The 19,289-nt window shown below is 38.6% G+C and overlaps 1 long non-coding RNA gene across 1 annotated transcript; it reads right to left on the bottom strand.

Annotated features, from left to right (window-relative positions):
• Positions 1 to 5,283: 5,283 nt before the first annotated feature.
• Positions 5,284 to 15,532, bottom strand: LOC138829931 (uncharacterized). The gene is made up of 4 exons (XR_011372794.1): positions 15,172 to 15,532; positions 12,587 to 12,686; positions 10,301 to 10,408; positions 5,284 to 5,523 (listed from the first exon to the last, which is right to left on the bottom strand). It is a non-coding gene; the product is annotated as an uncharacterized lncRNA (long non-coding RNA).
• Positions 15,533 to 19,289: the final 3,757 nt, after the last annotated feature.

Genomic DNA, 19,289 nt, shown 5'->3' with positions numbered 1-19,289 from the left:
CCTAACCCACTTTCTTATTTCAAAGGGTAGGGGTTGGGGGCATAAGTTTGCATCAGGAAGCTAAGCTAACAAACAACAAAATAACTTGAGTTTAAAAAGATCTAAACCCCAGGAATACCTCCCTGAGAAGGAGGAGAAATGCTTTTATGGACTTCTTCAGAACTGTGGTATTCAAAATGGAATGCTACAGACAAACCAATGGGGTTAAGAAGTAAGATGTAGGCTGAGCATCTCTAATCTGAGGATCTTGTGTTGTGATGCTGTCTCAAGTGAGAAGATTCCACATTGGGCTTCCTGTGACTGTGGCCATCAAAATAGGAGCACGCTGCTATGGGCTCATGCCTGTAATGCTAGCTGAGATATAAGGATGTCTACAGTTCAGAGCCAGTGTAGGTAGAAAAGTCTCTGAGATTCTGATCCCCAATTAACCACAAAAATGTAGACATGGAGCTGTGTGTCAAGTAGTAGAGCACTAGCCTTGAGCAAAAAGCTCAAGGTAAGTGCTCAGTTCCTTAGATCAAGCCTCAGGTACAACACAAAACGAAATGAAAACAAAAAACATCAAGGCACACTAAAAGTATATAAAGTTATCTTCAGTCTAGGTATATAAGTAATGAATGCATTTTATGTTTAGAATTAATCCCAGCACGAAGTTACCTTATCACATATATGCAAATGTTCCAATATCTGAAATTCAAAATATCTCCTTTCTCAAGTATTTTGTAGGAAGGACAGTCAATCTGTTTTAAATTTTCTATTATTAAACCATTCTTTAAATTTTTCCACATTCTATATGTCATATAATTCTTAACATTACTTAAATAGAAATAAGCAAACATCTAACTGCAGACGACATGTGCCTATTGTGCTTTCCATGCTACCAAATTCCTTAATCCTTGTCCACAGTACTAAGAAATGGGTACTACTGAAGAAGAGATTAAAAACATTTCTCTATTTCAGGTGGTGTACAGTCTGAGTATTCAAAGGTAAGTCAGGATATGTCGTATTTCTTAAAGCTATACCCTTAAAAAGCAGACATCAGAATACAACACAGGAGGTACTTCCTAAGTACCCATTGGATGAGTAAGTGATGGGCACTCAAGACTGCTAGATTCTCTTTCCATAGAAGGGATTATTATGTTATATTAAAAGATAAGAAGTGAAGAACAGAACACATGGGAGAACTTTTGCAGCCATGCTCCTTTTTAACCTCATCTCCATATACAGTACTGAAGATCCCTTCAGATGTTAAAAGGGAAGGCAGAGGAAAAGAGAACAATCACCTGGAGATTACAGAGTTTCATCCAGTCAGGACTTAATCTGTTTTATGTCCCAAGTTCTATCTGGAGGCTGATGAATATCAGTCCCAGATGAATGTCAATCAAAATGTAGCTCTCAATTACAACTCCCCAAAGAACTTTCAAAATTATGCCAATTGTATTATTCTATACTCTGTAGAAACTAACCCAAATGTCACCTTTCCCAGGTCAGAAAGTATGTGCCCAATGGCCAAGTTCACCAAACTCCATGCTAGACAGGCCTTGTTAATATTGCTCTTAGAAACATGTACATCCTGAATTACCAGAAAGAAACAAGAAAAATGATTCAGAAACCAGCCTGTTGGCATAAACTGCATCACATCAACACCTAAGTAGTTTCTTTATGTGGCTCCATTCTCTGCCCTTCCCAGGGCTTTACCCAGGGACTCTGAGCTAAATTTTTAATATATACATACACATACATATGTATGTACTTATGCATATATGCATATATATGTATGTACATGCATTTAAACACATATATAAATACAAATACACACAAATTATCATAACAAATAACACTGACTGCCTCCCCATAAAAGAAGTAAGGTTTCCTGAAGCTGAATTCCAGGTCTAATAAACAGAACAAGAAAACTTCTAGATGTAAAGTGAAGGCTCTCAACCTGTAGAGATATTTTTCTATGAAACCAATCAAAATAAGAATCATACCCTTCCAGTCTTCAAAGACAGTTCTTTTTACAGGAATTATGCATAGAGATGCAAAACATAAAGTTGTCTTTTGTCTTAGCTCATGAAGGTAAACTCCCTCTAGAATAAACTACTGAGCCTAGATCATACATTGTATGTTGAAGAATTTAAATACTCAATGCATATTATTGAAATTAATTCATAGTCATGCCTAAGAAATTAATTTACCTCTGCCCTGTTTTCCTTATGTATAATGTACCATGAAATCAAAGAAATAATAGTACAAGTTAAAAAAAATACCTATTCCAATGTGGGCAATATGAAAAAAAAATTACTAAGGAAAATAGAGATACTCAAAAGTAACAATCAGTATGGAAATAAATCAATAGTCAAACTTGTGAGTAGCTGTCAATTGCTTAAAACATTACACCCAGACCTAAACCATTTTATCTTTTCAGAAGGTTCACCATCTCTATAGTAAAATAACCATTTACTCCAATATCCCCCAGCATTTTTTGGGGACATGAAGGTTAACAATACATTTTAGAGCTAATTGTCTCTCTGGAGCATTTTTCTCATCAGAGGACTTTTCCATTTTCTACTCAGCACAACCCGCTCTGTGCCCTGCTTGTCAAAGGCAGACTCCAATCCCACAGGCATGCCCATGCCTGGAAAGTCCATCACTAATCCCCAATGGCTGAGCTCACACTCAACACTCTCCATTTCATCTGCAGTTTCTATTGTAACCAAAGGAAAAAGCCAAAGAGCAAGACACAAACAGACCAGAACAGCAGCCACAGACAGTGCTGAAGTCTGAAATGGGACTTAATATTTATGAAAAAAAAACATTCCTTAGGTTGAATCAATAGCTCCAAGTTCCCAGCTGCACCTGGGCATGGGCAACCCCTCCTCCTACACAGCATGCCCTCTTCATTCATTGGTTCAGCATCTTGCATCATGGTTGAATCAGTCTTACCCAAGGAAAGGAAGAAAAGGAATGACATCTGCTCTGTTCTCTGCAATTTATCAGCTCTAGTTTTCTCATCCAAGAAACACATATGTCCAGTCCCTTCCTCACACACAGTCTTTGTTCTAGCACTGCAGAACTGCAATTCTGGGGGAAGAGAGAGTCATACAGTGTTATCTTAGCTCTTGCTTGTTTATGAAGTGTTCTAAACCCAAGGAAGAAACATTTAGATTGGAGACATGTAAAAAAAAGATTTCTGTTCTAACTAATTTGTTTCAAATTTTAAGGATACAGTGAATTTGGAAGCCTGCTAGCAGAGACATGGTTTTTTGCAGTTTGCTCTCTACCTTTTGAGTCCCCCTGTATCCTGGTTAGAAAGACCAGAGAATTCATATAATCCATTCTATCGCTTGTGTCAAAATAGCCCATTTTTTAATTAGTTTTTTTTTATTGTGAAAATACTGTACAGAGGGGTTACAATAACATGGACAAGATAATAAGTACATTTCTTATCAAGCATTGTAACCTCCTCCTCTGTTTAACCTTCCCATTCCTTCTCATCTTCCCCGCCCCCTCCACCAAATCCCCCTGCCCCCCCAACAAAGTTGTAAAGTTCGTTTTCGACAAAACACTTGTACATCTCATTGTTGCAATGGGTCCACCTGTATCCCTATTTAAACGATTTGTTTTTCCCCTTCCCCTCCACAAATTATACTGACATCAAATACAGTGAAAGCAGGGGTTATACTTTGGGGAAGGGACATACATAGCAACAAAGAAATAATCTTATAAATGTTAGAAACAATCGCATGAAAGAAAAAAAAACATTTGAATATATATTTTAGGTTTCATTTCCCTAACATCACCTTATCTGACGTTTACTGCTTAACTCAGACATATACTAGATATTGCAAATAAGGGAAGCCATGGGACCTATTTTTCTCTGGGCCTGGATTACTTCACTTAATATAATTTTTTCCAAGCCTTTCCATTTCCTAACAAATGGGGGCAATGCCATTCTTTCTGATGGAGGCATAGAATTCCATTGTGTGTGTGTGTGTGTGTGTGTGTATATATACCACATTTTCTTGATCCATTCATCTACTGAGGGGCATCGGGCTTGGTTCCATATCTTAGCTATAGTAAATAATATTGCAATAAACATAGTCATGCTGGTAACTTTAGTGTGGTCTTGTTTGTATACATTTGGGTAAATGCCCAAAAGTGGGATTGCTGGGTCATAGGGGAGCTCTATGTGGAGTCTTTTGAGGAACCTCCATACTACTTGCCAAAGTGGTTGAACAAGTTTACATTCCCACCAACAATGCAGTAAGATTCCCTTCTGTCCACATCCCCTCCAGCATCTGTTGTTATTAGAGTTCGTGATTTTAGCCATTCTAACTGGAGTGAGGTGGTATCTAAGTGTTGCTTTGATTTGCATTTCTTTTATGGAGAGGAATGTTGAGCATTTCTTCATGTGTCTATTGGCCATCCTTCTTTCCTCTTCAGAGAAGTTTCTCTTTAAGTCTTTAGCCCACTTATTTCTTGTGCAGTTGTTTCTTTGATGATTTGTTGTTGGGGGATTTAATTTTTTGAGTTCCAAGTATATTTTAGATATGAGACCCTTGTCCATTGTATGGCTAGTTTATCTTCTCCCAATCCATGGGCTTAAAAATAGTCCATCTTGAAGGCCAAATCACCTTCAAGACTTTGCAGGGAAAAGGAATGATATCCCTTATCCATTCTCTTGTTGAGAGTTAACATAATGTGGCAAATTCCTCCCATCCTTAGCCTCATTTTCCTTAGTCCAGAATTTCTGTTTAGCAGACCACTGTTAGGCTCACTTCCAGCTTCATGAAAGATACTCTCCTTACAAGCCATCTAAGTCAATGTTAACACCTCCTTCTTTAGGACAATAGTCTAGATTATTGGGATTGGAATTCAAATTCAGGAACGCTATTTCCAAAATGGAACATCTGGTTTACTCACGCTCCTGAGACCTACACCAAGTATTAGCATTGAACCTTAGCTCAGTCCCCTGCAATAGCTGATCATATACCTCATCCTACCAATGGCTGGTCACTTTTGGTGGGAGGATCATTCAAGCCCAGGAGTTGAAGGACATCCTGGGTAACACACACAGGAAGATTCAGTCTCAAAGAAACAGGTGCAGAACTTCTCTAACAGAGGCTCTGCTTTTAATCCCAAGTACTAAAAAAACAATACTAACCTAATGCATAATAACTTTTTACTAATAATCAATCTCTTTTAATGCACAAATTATAAGTATTCTTTTTAAGCATCAAACTTTAATCTGCAAGTTTATAAAGATTCCAGATTACTGTAGAAGAAAGGCATGCTTAGGTTCCTCGCTCAGTGAAGTAAGCTTAGAAGTAGGAAGCAATTTCAAGTCATTTCTTACCTTAATACAAGGACATCAAAGACATGTTACTAACACTCATTAACTTTGCTATGCCTGTCATCCACCTTGAAAGCTTTTGTGTTGCTGCTGAAGATTTTCCACTATTCACTCATTTGCTTCAATGGGGACTTCTTTTCACATAACAGGATTATTTCCTCCATGCAGTCCTGGAAAGGTATGAAAACAGGAAGCTCCATTATTACTCGACCTCGCTGTTTTCTTTTTTTTTTGTGCTTGTATGAGAACTTGAACTCAGGGCCTGGGTACTATCCTCTAGTTTTTTTCTGTCAAGATTGGTGTTCAATCCCTTGAGCTAAGGCTATATTACCACAGTTTTGATGGCTAAATGGAGATAATTGTGTGCTTTCAAATTCAGTCTTCAGATAGCAGCCTTCTGAGTAGGATTAGAGAGGTGAGACTATAGTGCCCAGCCCCCAGAAGCATTTCTTCCTTAGAAGTGGTGCTGTGGTTGAAGAGGTAAAGCACCAGCCTCGAGAACACAAAGGGCCAGGGCCAGTGGCCAGGCTCTGAGTTCAAGCCCCACCACTGAGAAAAAAAAACACTTAAATGAAATGAAACTATTATTTTAGATATGAGACCCTTGTCCATTGTATGGCTAGTGAAGATCTTCTCCCAATCCCTGGGCTTTCTATTGATTTTGCTAGCTATGTCCTTTGCCATGGAGAAACTCTGCAATTTCATGAAAGCATATTTGAACAAACTTTCTTTGATTTATTGTGTTTCTGGATATCTAGTAAGAAAATTTTGGCATACACTAAGGAAACCCAGGGTTTCTCCTATTCTGTCCTGTAATGTTTTCAGGGTGTCTGCTTTGACTCTGAGGTCTTTGGTCCATTTGGAGTTGATTCTGGTGCTGGGTGATATATAAGGATTTAGCTTTAGTTTTCCACAAGTAGTTAACCAGCTTTGCCAGCACTATTTACTGAAGAGGTTGTCTTTCTTCAATTCTATTTTTGAGTTCCCTTATCGAAGATTAGATGGGTTCATTTCTGGGTTTTCAATTCTATTCCATTGGTCCTGAGGTCTGTTTTTGCGCCAGTAACCACCTGTTTTGATTACTATGGCTTTGTAGTAGAGTTTGAAATTTGGTACTGATATTCCTCCAACATTGTTTTTTCTGATAAGGATCATTTTTGTTGCTGCTTAGTGGATAGTGAAGTTAAATAATTACTTGAAATTTAATTATCTTATATTTATAAGGTTATACAAAGTGAAACCTCATTTTAAACTGAGAAATGCATTCTTGCTAAAGTAGCCATTGCATAATCATTTCTCTTCTACTGGAGTTATTGTTTGGCTTTTTATTTTTATTTTTGTTGTCCATGAAGCTTGAACTTTGGGCCTGGCCCCTGTACCTGTGCTTCTTTGAGCTCAAGGCTAGCTCTCTATCACTTGAGCCATAAGGCCACTTCCAGTTATTTTTGAGTAGCTTATTGAAGAGTCTCAAGAACCACTATCCTCAATTCTCAAGTTCCTGAGTAGTTAGTATTACAGGCATGAGCCAAGCCACTAGCACCTGCCTTGGGCTAACTTTCTAAATGAAATTGTGTAAGAAAAAAATTGTCTGTTAGTAAGGATCAGTAAAAAATTCCCTCTGACTTTGGAAACATTTTTTCTTGGTTTGTGTATTTTTCTTGCTGGTGGCAATCAAATTCAGAATTTCATGCAAACTATGCATACTATCACTAGCCATACCTGGAGTTATTCTGTGTTCTATTTATTTTAATTTTGGGGGCTGATTCTGGGACTTGAACTCTGGGTCTGGGCACTGTCCCTAAGCATTTTTGCTTAAGGTTACTACTATGCCACTAAAGCTACAGCTGTGTTTCCAACTTTTTGGTTGTTAATTGGAGATAAGACACATAGATTTTTCTCCCTTGGGTCAGCTTTGAACAGAGATTCTTAAACTTCAGCCTCTTGACTGGCTAGGATTATAGACTTGAGCCACTAGCATACACTTATGTCTTTAAAATATATCCATTAGTAACAATAATAAATGACTTATTATTACTACAGGATCACACCTACAATGCTACCTACTTGAGAGGCTGAGATCTGTAGATCATCGTGTAAATACATCATGGTTATACAATTCAAAGTTCATTAATTTTTGTATGTGCTGGCCCTAAGGATTGAGGGCTTCAATTCAAAGCTTGAGCACTATTTTTGAGCTATAGTACCACTTCCAGGTTTTTCATAGTAGTTTTTCAAAGTAGTTCTTAGGACTACTGGACTTTTCTGCCCAGGCTGGCTTTGAACTGCCATGTGTATCCTCCTGAGTAGGATTTAACCAGAAAAGCCACACTGAAGGTGTATACATGCTCAAATGGTAAATGCTAACCTTGGCTGGAAAAAGTTAAGAGGATTCAAGCCCCAGTATTGGCACATATACACTTATATGCATGCATGTGCATACACACACACACACACACACACACACAAAAAAAAAACCAGACTCCTATACTCAGTTCCCCAGGATGAAAAAAAGGTAAAAATAACAAATTATAAGATGGATGATTATTTTAAGTAGCTTCAATAGTTACTAACATGGCTATATTGTGGCTTAGGTGGTAGAATGCTTTCCTCCCATACACCAGTTCAATTCCCCACGTTGTTCAAACCAAACCACACAAACAAAAACACACAAAGAAGCATATCATACAAAAGATATATAATACTATGTAACAAACATTAATCATTAAAAAATAACTGAAAAACAGCAAAATACAGCCATGTCAAAATCATGCATGGGGGGCTGAGAAGGTGGCTCAGTGGTAGAGTGCTTGTCTTGCATGCTTGAGGCCCTGGGTTCGATTCCCCAACATCACATAAGCAAAAAGAAAAAAGCCAGAAGTGGCGCTGTGGCTCAAGTGGCAGAGCACTAGCCTTGAGCTGAAGAGCTGAGGGACAGTGCCCAGGCCCAGAGTTTAGGCCCCATGACCGGACCTCCAAAAAAAAATCATTCATGGGAATACTCAATATCTAAAGAATGTATTGTTTTCTATCAAATCAATCTATAAATTGAATGGAATTTTATGAGAAGTCTTATCAGGACTTTTTATAGTTTCAGGCTGCATAGCTTAGAAAAAATGAGACCTGGAAAATGACATCTAGGAACTCTGATAGAAATAATACATTTAGAATAATACATGCACTATCTTCTTTGCTTCTAACTCAGGATGCATTCATCATCTTAAGGATGAGCATCTGTTCTATGGCAAAAATATATGCATTCTTTCCTGTAAGAAATTCACTAAAGGGGCTGTGAAGGTGGCTCAGTGTTAGAGTACTTGCCTTGCATGCATGAGGCCCTGGGTTCGATTCCTCAGCACCACATAAGAAAAAAGAAAAAAGCCAGAAGTGGCGCTGGGGCTCAAGTGGTAGAACACTAGCCTTGAGCTGAAGAGCTGAGGGACAGTGCCCAGGCCCAGAGTTCAGGCCCCATGACTGGACCCTCCCCCCAAAAAAAAGAAATACACTAAAGACTGAATCACCAAATAACCAAGAACTCAGATGGTATAACCCCAGAGTGATTAAGAGCAAAGATAAACACCTATATATATGGCTTTATGACAGGACTTGCTTTTATTATATAAATGCCACTGATGTCAAAGAGCTCTTTGCGCCTACTGTTAAGAGCACTCACACTCTGAGTGTGCCTCTGTCTTCCTGTTTATCTGTTTATCTGTTTGTTTGCTTGCTAACTCAATAAAGTATTGCCAAGTTTTCTTACCATGGTGACTACTCTGCAAATTTTTATTCTGTGACCAAGGACCCTAAGTCAAGAGTTTCTACTGATAGAGGGAAACTTCCCCAAACCTCACCTGGACCCAGTGACTGTTGTTCCTCAAAGTTATGAGGTGAGTTGCTGAGTGGTAGAGTGCTTGCCTTAAATGCAAGAGACTCGGTGTTTGGTCCCCGCTAACAGAGGAGGGGAAGGATTTGTAAAGATCAAAAGACACAAAGAATATGAAAGAACAATTTTGGGGACACACCATAACTCAAAATGAGGATTTGTTATACTAAAGCCTAGTAATCAAGACAATCTGGTATTACAGCTGAAGAAAAAGAATTACACAGGGTAGAGAATTGAGTACAAGCCCATGTAGAATCCTGAGATTTGACATTAGACTATTCAACAAATAGCTATTTGGATGAGCTATCTATTTATATGGAATAAGATACAAAATAGACCTTAACTTAAAGCCGTAGCAAACAATTCCTAAAAACAAAGAGGCAAAGGTAGAAAGCAACACTTAAAAGCTTTAAGAATGAAATAAGAGTACATTTTAAGAATGGAGATTTTCCCCAAGGAAATGAATACAAAGGTCGGAAAATATCAATAAGTTTACATTACAGCAACACCTTTGGTTGAGTAAGTAATATCAAGAAAAATATAAACATCCTCTCTTAAGGCTGAAGACATTTAAATAGTATGTATTCAACAAAGGAACATTTCAATCAAGAAGATGACAGATAGGATACATGATATTGAATAAAATATCTGAGCATGCAATTCACAAGAAAAGGCATATGTGATGTGGCAAGATTTATGAAAAATATTCTATCAGGAACAATAAAGAGATATCACACTTGTCAGACTAGGGAAAAGTTAAAAATATACTGGACAATACCAAATGATTGGATAAGGATTATATAAGAATATATGTGGATATTGATACCAACTTTATCATTATGCAAACTGCATATAGAGGAGTAAAAGTTATCAAACACCACTGACTAAAATTCATGAAGAAAATTTTCATACATAATATGAAGTACATCACAATTAATATGCACTGTCATAAGTATTTGTGATGATTTTTAGTACACTGGAAAATTTTTCAAGGAAGAAAAAAGGGGGTAAGAAGCCTTAATAAGGACCCTCATTTGTGAAATAACTTCAAGTACCCCACTACTTACTAGTTCGTAATGTTTTCTTTTTTGTTTTGCAATTCAGTTCCCACAGGGCAAGGGCAGGAGAGGAACAGCTTCCTTTGAATTGGGGTCATCTGCAAATGGTACCTGCATCTAGGACAACACAAATCATGAAGCTAGAGGTTTGCAAGATTAAGAAAAACAGGCTACTGGGCATGACCTGTTTGTGGAAGGGGAAGCACTGGATGGGGTGAGCAACAGTATCCCCTGCTCAGGGCTCATAATCCCAGTATATAGGCTATAGTTGGGAAGGGTGGTGGACATACTCCAAGCTCCAATGTGCCATCTCTTCTGCCCGCTAGAGCCCACCCTTAGTCCAACTGGCACCACATAGACACAATCATGTGTCCACATTCCATGAATGGGTTCCCATAGAATGGCAGGGTAGGAGCAATCTTTACATGAAAATGGATATATCTCAGATGGCACTGTCTCTGAGGCTGACAAATCATGAATAAAGAATTCCTTTACATGAACAAGAAGAGGTCCTCACTATGAAGTCACTGTACCAGGTAAACGACTAGTTAGGGAGGTAGCAACATACCCAGATCCAAGTTAATAACCCCAGGCTACAAAGGAATTACAGGGGTATGGACACAGGACCAGGCCCAATATGCCCACAATCAGGCCTATCTGGCATCATGTATGTGCCCTCTTATGAAAGTGTGTACTGGCGCATAGGCCTATCAGAAGGGACCAGCAAGACAGTAGTCCACATGGTGAAGAGCAAGCTACCAGGCACGACCTCTCTTTAGCAGGAGTAAGCACATTTAGGAAGGTAGGCAGCACCCCAAGTCCCAGGCATATAAGCCCGGCTCCACAGGCCTGTGAAAGGGATGTTTTACAGTCTCCAACCCCATCCTTTTTCTCTTGGGTCCAAAAACACCTAGGACCTATCTAATTTAAAAATAGGTTAAGTGCTTTCATGGGAACATGTGTATACACATGCACAAAATCCCTGACCCATTATTTCATTTTCACAGGACAGAGGAGGGAATGGAATCACTTTGAATTGAAGGCCTCCCAAGGCTACACTGAAATTAGCCAGCTAAGGAAAAAGGACAAGCTATGGCTTCCCTTCTTCTGGATCCAATATATTGCACAACAAGGCCACTATGGCACCACATTTGTGCCCTCCTGTGAATGTGTATACACACATGCACAACACATATCACAACTGGATTCCCACAGTTCCAACCGGGAGTGGAACCACTTACTGAGAAGGACATAGGCACATATAGCTGCACATGGGCTGACTCATACCAGGAAGCCAGAGGTCCCAAAGTGAAGAAAAACTGGCCGCCTTGTATGGCTTCCCTGTAACAGGATAAGCCCTGGTTAGAAAGTGCAGCACCATGCCAAACTCCAGCCCGGTAATCCCAAGCAGCACAGGCCATACTCTGCAAGGGAGACATGAAAGACCTACTCTCTATGCTTTTCTTCCCTTGGGCTGGCATCAGCACCCAAGTGGGAAAATCTTGCCACAGGTCCTTGTGTTCCACAAACTGGTGTATACACAAGCACAATGATATACTCACTCAACCCCACACAAATATTCAGTTACCACAAAGGGAGAGTGGTCCTATTTGCATAGAAACTAGGGCATCTGGAATGGCACTGTCACCTCGGTCTTCAGAGAAGGACCTGCAAGATGTTAGTCCAAGAGGGAAAGAACAGGGTTTTGGGTATGCTCTCCCTGTAGGAGAAGGAGCACTGGTTGTGGAAGGTGGACGCATGCCCACTTCGAATCCCACAACCCTGGGCTATACAGGACACAGCTAAATAGCAAAACAGGACAGCTCGTAGTCAAGGAATCTCCAAGTCTTCTTTCACTTTGGTACTATAATATATAGTATACAACCAGTCAAATCTGACACTATGTACATGCCTTAGTGAGAATGTGTGTACATACATGCACAACTGCTCACCAGTGATTTGGTTCCCACAGTGTGGCAGGAGATGTCTAACATAAAATGAAATGGGGGCATGTGGGATGGCATCTGTTGTGGCCTGGCACAGATCAGGAATTTAGATTTCCTTAAGGTAAACAAGAGGCTCTCAATCATTTATTCACTTTAGCAGGTGAAGCACTAGTTAGGGAATATGTTGGAAGCATCCCCTGCTCCAGACCAATAATCCTAGGATACACAGGCATATGCTGGGTAGGTATGTGGGGCCACTGGAGCACCGTGTATGTACATTACTTCAAATGTCTGCAAACCCTCTCACACTTGACTCTTTTGGCATAGAGGATGAGTAGAATGAACTTACTTCAAATCACATCTATCCAGGATGGCACCCCCAACTGGGCCCACAGGACCACGAAGAGGTCATGAAGCTGTAGTTGAAGGAGCCCTTGGGTATGACTGCCCTGTTAAGAGGTGAAACACTGGTTGAGAAGGGTATCAGCATCTGCAGCTCCAAGCCCATAACCTCAGCCTACACAAGTCATAGCCTGGGAGGCATGAAAAACCATGCCTCGACTGAACATTAGATGCTACATGAATGAGAAAATTTCCATCCATCATAAGCACAGCCATGTAATGTATATTATCTAACTATTTGAAGTAGGTGGAACATGGGTTTTTCTTGTAATTTTCAAAAATATAAAAATTAAGATCTTTTTTGTTTTTGGTTTGTTTCTTTTTATCTTTTGATTTGTTTTGTTTTTGTGCCTGTCTTGGCACTTCAAATCAAGATCAAAATGCTGTTCCAAAACCTCTCTGTGCTGAAGGTTAGCCCTGTACAACTTGAGCCACAGCACTATTTCCAGCCTTCTCTGAGTAGTTTGTTGGAGATAAGAGTCTCATGAACTTTTCTGCCATGGCTGGCTTCAAACCACAATCCTCATTTCACAGCCTCCTGAGTAATTAGAATTACAGGCCTCATGGATAGTTTTTTTAAACAGTTGTACAATGTATCAATTGGTTTTTACAATGCCTCTTAGACTTTGTCATAGTGTCCATCGACTCTTCTAGTCTATAAAAACCCCACCCATCCCCTTTCTTTCCTAGTTCCATTTTCACATATGTGCATTGAATCTTATGTTGTATTTTCCAAGCCATCTACTCCCTATTACTTTGCCTCTTTCCATTTCTCCTTTAACACCTACCCAAGGACAAGATATGCTTCATCTTTTTACTGTTCACATGTGATACTGTTATGTCAGAGAGGTTAGAACATAAAATTGAGTCATTATGTCGAAAATGAACTTTAAAACTTTGGTGCAGAGGGGTGGTCGCCTGGGAGGATTGGGGGGGCGGGGGAGGATGGGAAGGGATGGGAAGGGGACAAAAAGAAGGAGGCTACAATGCTTGATAAGAAATGTACTCATTATCTTGCCCATGTAATTGTAACCCCTCTGTACAATACTTTCACAAAAAAATTAATTCAACATAAAATTTTACTGCTTTCTGTACTATATAGTCTGAACTCATATATAATTAATGGACATGTGTTTTACTTTTTTCAAATTTCATGGTCATATTTTAGATCTAATATACATATGAAAGGACTTACACTCCATTTCTCTTTCTGAGTCTTTCAACATCCCTTGCACATGAGCATGCGTGTGCGTGTATGTGTATGTGTGTGTGTGTGTGTGTGTGTGTGCGCGCACACACACACACACACACATGCTAGTTCAGGTTGACAAACTCAGAGCCTTATTCACTTTTTGCTTTTTTCCTCAAGGCTAGTACTTTACCACTTAAACTACAAATTACTCCCTGCGTTTTGATGGGTACTTAGAGATAATTTTCCTTAGTAACTGGTATTATTATGTATGAACCACCCAGTTCAACATATTATCACACTCTAAAGTCATTTTCAACTTCCCAATTTTTAAAGGAAATTATTGATAGGGCTTAAAACTCCAAATAAACCAGTAATCTACTGTAACTTTTGCATTCCCTTTTTCAAGCCAATTAGATTATAAGTAGCCTATTATCTTTGAATGCATAGTCTTTGATATCACAAAAATTATGTTCCTAAATACACCTTTTTCCTATCATACCTTTTCCTTTTTGGCTGTCATTTATGTGGCATTTATTATTATTTGTACCTGGAAGAAACATTGCATACATGTACTTTTGTTTTCCAAAAGTCTAAAATATTTGTCTAAAATATTTGTAAGTCAAATACAACTGAGTTATTTCTAACTGCCTTTGGAATATAAAGAAAACTTCATTGTATGTATGTTTATATATGTATATATAGTATGTATGTATGTATATGTATATATGTATATATATATATCTATATCACATTTTCTTGATCCATTCATCTATTGAAGGACATATGGTTTGGTTCAATATCTTAGCTATGTTAAATAATGCTGTTATAATCATAGTTGTACTGGTAGCCTGAGTATGGCCTTGTTTGTGATCCTTTCGTAAATGCCCCAAAGTGGGATTTCTGGTTCATAGGGGAGCTGAAATGTACTCATTACCTTGCTCATGAACTGTAACCCCTCTATACAGCATTTTTAGAATTAAAAAAGTACAAAAAAGACAGAAGCAAAGCCAAGAATGTGCTGAACCTGACTGTCACTCATGAATGCTCACAGATGGCTAGGAGAAGGGCCAGGCTAGTGCTACTATGACAGGCTTGGCTTTGGCTTCTTCTTCAAAATAAGAAGTGAACAATAGGAGACTATTTTGTAACTAATCAACACTCAATTAACTAGGGGTAGAAAACAAAACAATAACAAAAAAGAAATATAAAGAAAACTAAAATATAAAGAAATCTGTGTTTAAGAGCATAGGGAGTTTTAGGCTCATGATTTGGGTATGATGTCAACTTAGCTCATCTCAGAGAAAACAAATGTAAAAACCCAATGAATTTTTTTAACATACCTCTTAATTTTTCTATCCCCAATTTTCTTGTCTTCTGTTCTTGATTCTTGAACAGATAACCATTTGAGGGGATGTCGTGCATAGATGGGTATGGAGGAAGCATCAGCAAACATGGAATAGCAAATCCGGCCATACCTATATAGACTGTCCATCCAAACTGTTCAGCCATTTATGCATAGATAAATCCAACTATTGCAGAAAAAAGAATAAGTCCTTGAAACATCTGTTCAGCTAGCTTCTTCCCCTTGTAAACCTGGTTGTAACCCGGCGTCCAGCCCATGAGGGCTATGGAAGTGGTTGAGTCAAGGCATTGCATACTCCTGAATGGTTCGCTTTCAGGGTAACCGGGGGCAAGGAGCCACGGTTGAGATCTGGTAAATTGTTCTAAGCCTTGCTTTTGAGGGTTAATTGCTGCCCATACTGGCTGCGTCTCCATGGTGACTGCATTTTCTCAGCCTCTTTTCATTCTTTTCTAACACCTGAAACGGCACCAATTTAGACATTTTAAGATATTACTTCACTCGTCCCACTTTCACCTATGCAATCTTGTAGAGGTCCAGTAGTGTCCCAATCTGGGCAGATTTTAATCCTGGTGGTCTTGTAAATGCTGCCATAGTCTTACAGTTTCTCATACAAGGCTGGTTAAGGATCTCGTACTTCCTAAAGAGGCAAATGAAGGGATTTTTAAATGCTGTCCAACTTCCATATTGAACCACATAAATATCAAATCCCAAGGTCAAGTTATAGTTTTTTTTCATTTCTTCAACAGAAAAAGCCAATCCCAAAACGAATTATAGTTCTTGAAAATCAAGCTGCATAATGAGCATAGAAATTTAGGGAGTTTTTCAAAACTTAAGATTTTGATTGTTTGAATGCTTACTTCTCTGCCAATGAATATGTTAAAACATTATCTCCAATCAGGATAAATTACAAATATTATACTTATGTTTGTAAATAGGAATAAGTAAGGACATGAAGGGAATTTGTCATGCATGAGATTCAGAAACTTACTTAAGCTCTGAGACAGCTTACTTTATGCCCACTTTCACATGCACCACAGCACAAACTTGTCCCTTAAATATGAAATAGACTCTCATAAGACACCAAGTATTCAGTTGTCTTTTTCTTGGGGTAACAATTTCCATATGTGTGTGAAAATACTTTTGTTTGGCTGGGCACCAGTGATTCACACTTGTAATCCTGGTTACTCAGGAGTCTGAGATCTGACTACCATAGTTAGAATCCAGCACTGGCAGGAAAGTCTCCATGGAATATTAATCTCCAATTAACCACTCAAAATTCGGAAGTGATGCTTTGTTTCAAGTGGTAAAATGCTAGCTTTCAGTACAAAGCTGCTCAGGTACAACTCCACGGCCCCAAATTCAAGCCAGGGAATTGAAAATAAAATTAAAATTTGTGTTCGAGTCACCCAGTTTAGGTTATGTGTTTATATGGGAAGTCAGGCTAACTAACAAATATTTCAATTTAAGAGCATCTTTCAGAAGCAAAGTGTCATTTAGAGAAGATTCCATAGTAAGCTCTGCTCACACACCCAACATTGTGAACAACACGTCCTGCAATATCAATCAGAACAAGAGCTCAAATATCAGGTGAGGGAATTGTATTTTCATTCATGTAGCACAAAGGGATTCATTCAACTCTAGGAAATCATTCTGAACAGAGGAACATCAAACATGGGGGAAGAGGAATGAATTGTGAGCAAACTCTACATTGAAATTCCAATTCCAAGGCCAGTAGGACAAAAAGGAGTAATCACTATTATATTCACAATATTTTTAGATTAAAATTGTGGATAGGAAAGAAAACAGGAGTAAAAAGGATTAAAGTACATTTCTTTCTTTGTGTACACTTTTGATATATGTATGTGTGCACATTTTAAGGAAATTAATATAAGGAAGTAAAAACGAATTGTTCAAAGGAGTAAACAATGGTAGCAACATGGAAATTCAAATGAGAATATTAACTTTTTCAACATATGGTATAATATATATATATATATATATATTTAAAATTTCTCAATTCATGCCTGTTAACTTAGTGATGTCTTCTAAATAGAAGAAAATAGTTACGTTGAAGGAAATCTAGTCGAGTACTAAACTGAAAGCAAGGATGAGGAGACATGTGAAAGAAGTTTTGTCAAAAGTTGACAACAGTATAAATAATAGTTAATATTAGTGTTTTGTGGATTTAGGAAATGATGAGGATGCTAACAAGTTAAAATGCTTGTTCTAATAAGTAATGACAGAATTTTAAATTCCTACATACACAAGAATAAGAATACATGATACCAACTAAAACATAAAATGTTAATCAAATTTTTGACAATGACATCTACACATATATGGCAAGCTATTGTATGATCAAGCTGTCAAAAGTGAATTTTGTATGGAAGATTCTCTAGCTTAGAAGAGAAATGGATCTAATACTTAGGTGTGTCTCTGTTTCTCTAACAGTTGAGTCCTAAATATAATACACAGATGCCAGCAGGGTTTGGCAGGAAGTCTTTACAGAACTGAAAAAAATGCATTCTATCTACCATGACAACGGTACTTTTCAAAGATATCTTTCACAAGAGAAAGATAAAGGACAAATGCACAAACATATTTCCAGACTGATGCAATTAAGAGACTATACATCCACCATACCTATTCTACAAAAATACTGAAGTCTTTTAGTCCAAAAGATACCTACATTAGTGAACAAGAAAATACACAAGAATGCACAAAATTTACTGGTAAGACAATAAACTGGTAATGGCAAAATTTAAAATTCTGGGTGGGTATCTGGATGAATGGCGATTAAGCCTGTCCATCCAGTGCCTGGGACCAGGAGTTTCCTTGATACTGCCCCCAGAAAAGACTACCTAGGCATGGGCCTACTCAGGAGCCATTATGCTATGTCACGTATCTCCATGTTCATGTCCTGTTTTATGTCTCCTGGCTCTTCTCCAGTCATCATGTCATCCCAACTCAGCAATCCATTGGAGCTGAATTGGTTTGCTAGTATTGTTTTCCTTTGGTCTGTTTCCTGAGTTCAGTGTATTTGGTGGATGCAGGTCTTTGTAATTGGTCATCTGCACATAACTAGCACTCCAATAAAGACTCCTTTGTCACCTCTGACTGAGCCTCCATAGCCAAGTTTATTTAAACTACAGAGTATACCCAGCACCAGAGTATCCCAGAAGGAAATGAAAATAGGAAAGGGATAACAAAATTTTCAGTCCCTAATCTCAATCCTAACACAGGGAGGTGTTGTGACTTCTTGGTCATGGAAGCAAGTTCTACCATTGCCCCTCAAGCATTTGTCTATCTCCTGGTGTAGGTAAACATATCCTACTACTAGCAAATAGTATTATGTGTGGGCTGGGCTCCACTGAATATCAGGAACTCAATACGTGGTGAAGATGGAAAACTCTCCTGGCAGATGAGCATGAGTGGTTGCCTAGCTGTAGCTCTATTCCAGTGCTTGACTGTTCAGCTCTAATGGGAATGAAAAAGGTCCCATCTCTCTACTTTAATGTTTAATCTTTCAGAACCTGTCCAAACTTATGTACCTGTAACCCCTCTGTGTATCACCTTTATAATATCAATAAAAACATTTTTTTCTTTTTTTATTGTGAAAATACTGTACAGAGGGGTTACAATAACATGGCAAGATAATGAGTACATTTCTTATCAAGAATTGTAGCCTCCTCCTTTGTTTCCCCTTCCCATCCCTTCCCATCCTCTCTCCACCCCCCCAATCCTCCCCTCCACCACACCCCCACACCAAAGTTGTAAAGTTCGTTTTCGACATAATGACTTGTACATCTCATTGTTGCAATGGGTCCACCTGTATCAATAAAAACATTTTTAAAGGCAAGTTGTCCTAGACAGAACAAGAGGACACAAGAGTAAGGGGAACTCTGACCCATCCTTAGCCTCACCATATATATTAATATGTGCCACTAGGTACAGAAAGCAAGACATAACGACTTATACATCTCATGGGTGGGGGTAGGCGGGTGGGAGGATTGGGGGGGCAGGTGGAGGATGGGAAGGGATGGAAAGGGGAAACAAAGGAGGAGGCTACAATGCTTGATAAGAAATATACTCATT

This window comes from Dipodomys merriami, unplaced genomic scaffold (assembly GCF_024711535.1).
Source record: "Dipodomys merriami isolate MVZ:Mamm:240054 unplaced genomic scaffold, mDipMer1.0.p SCAF_1796, whole genome shotgun sequence".
In the NCBI taxonomy this organism is placed as follows: domain Eukaryota; kingdom Metazoa; phylum Chordata; class Mammalia; order Rodentia; family Heteromyidae; genus Dipodomys; species Dipodomys merriami.
The sequence above is the reverse complement of the archived record's forward strand: the minus strand, read 5'-3'. Positions and strand labels throughout refer to the sequence as shown.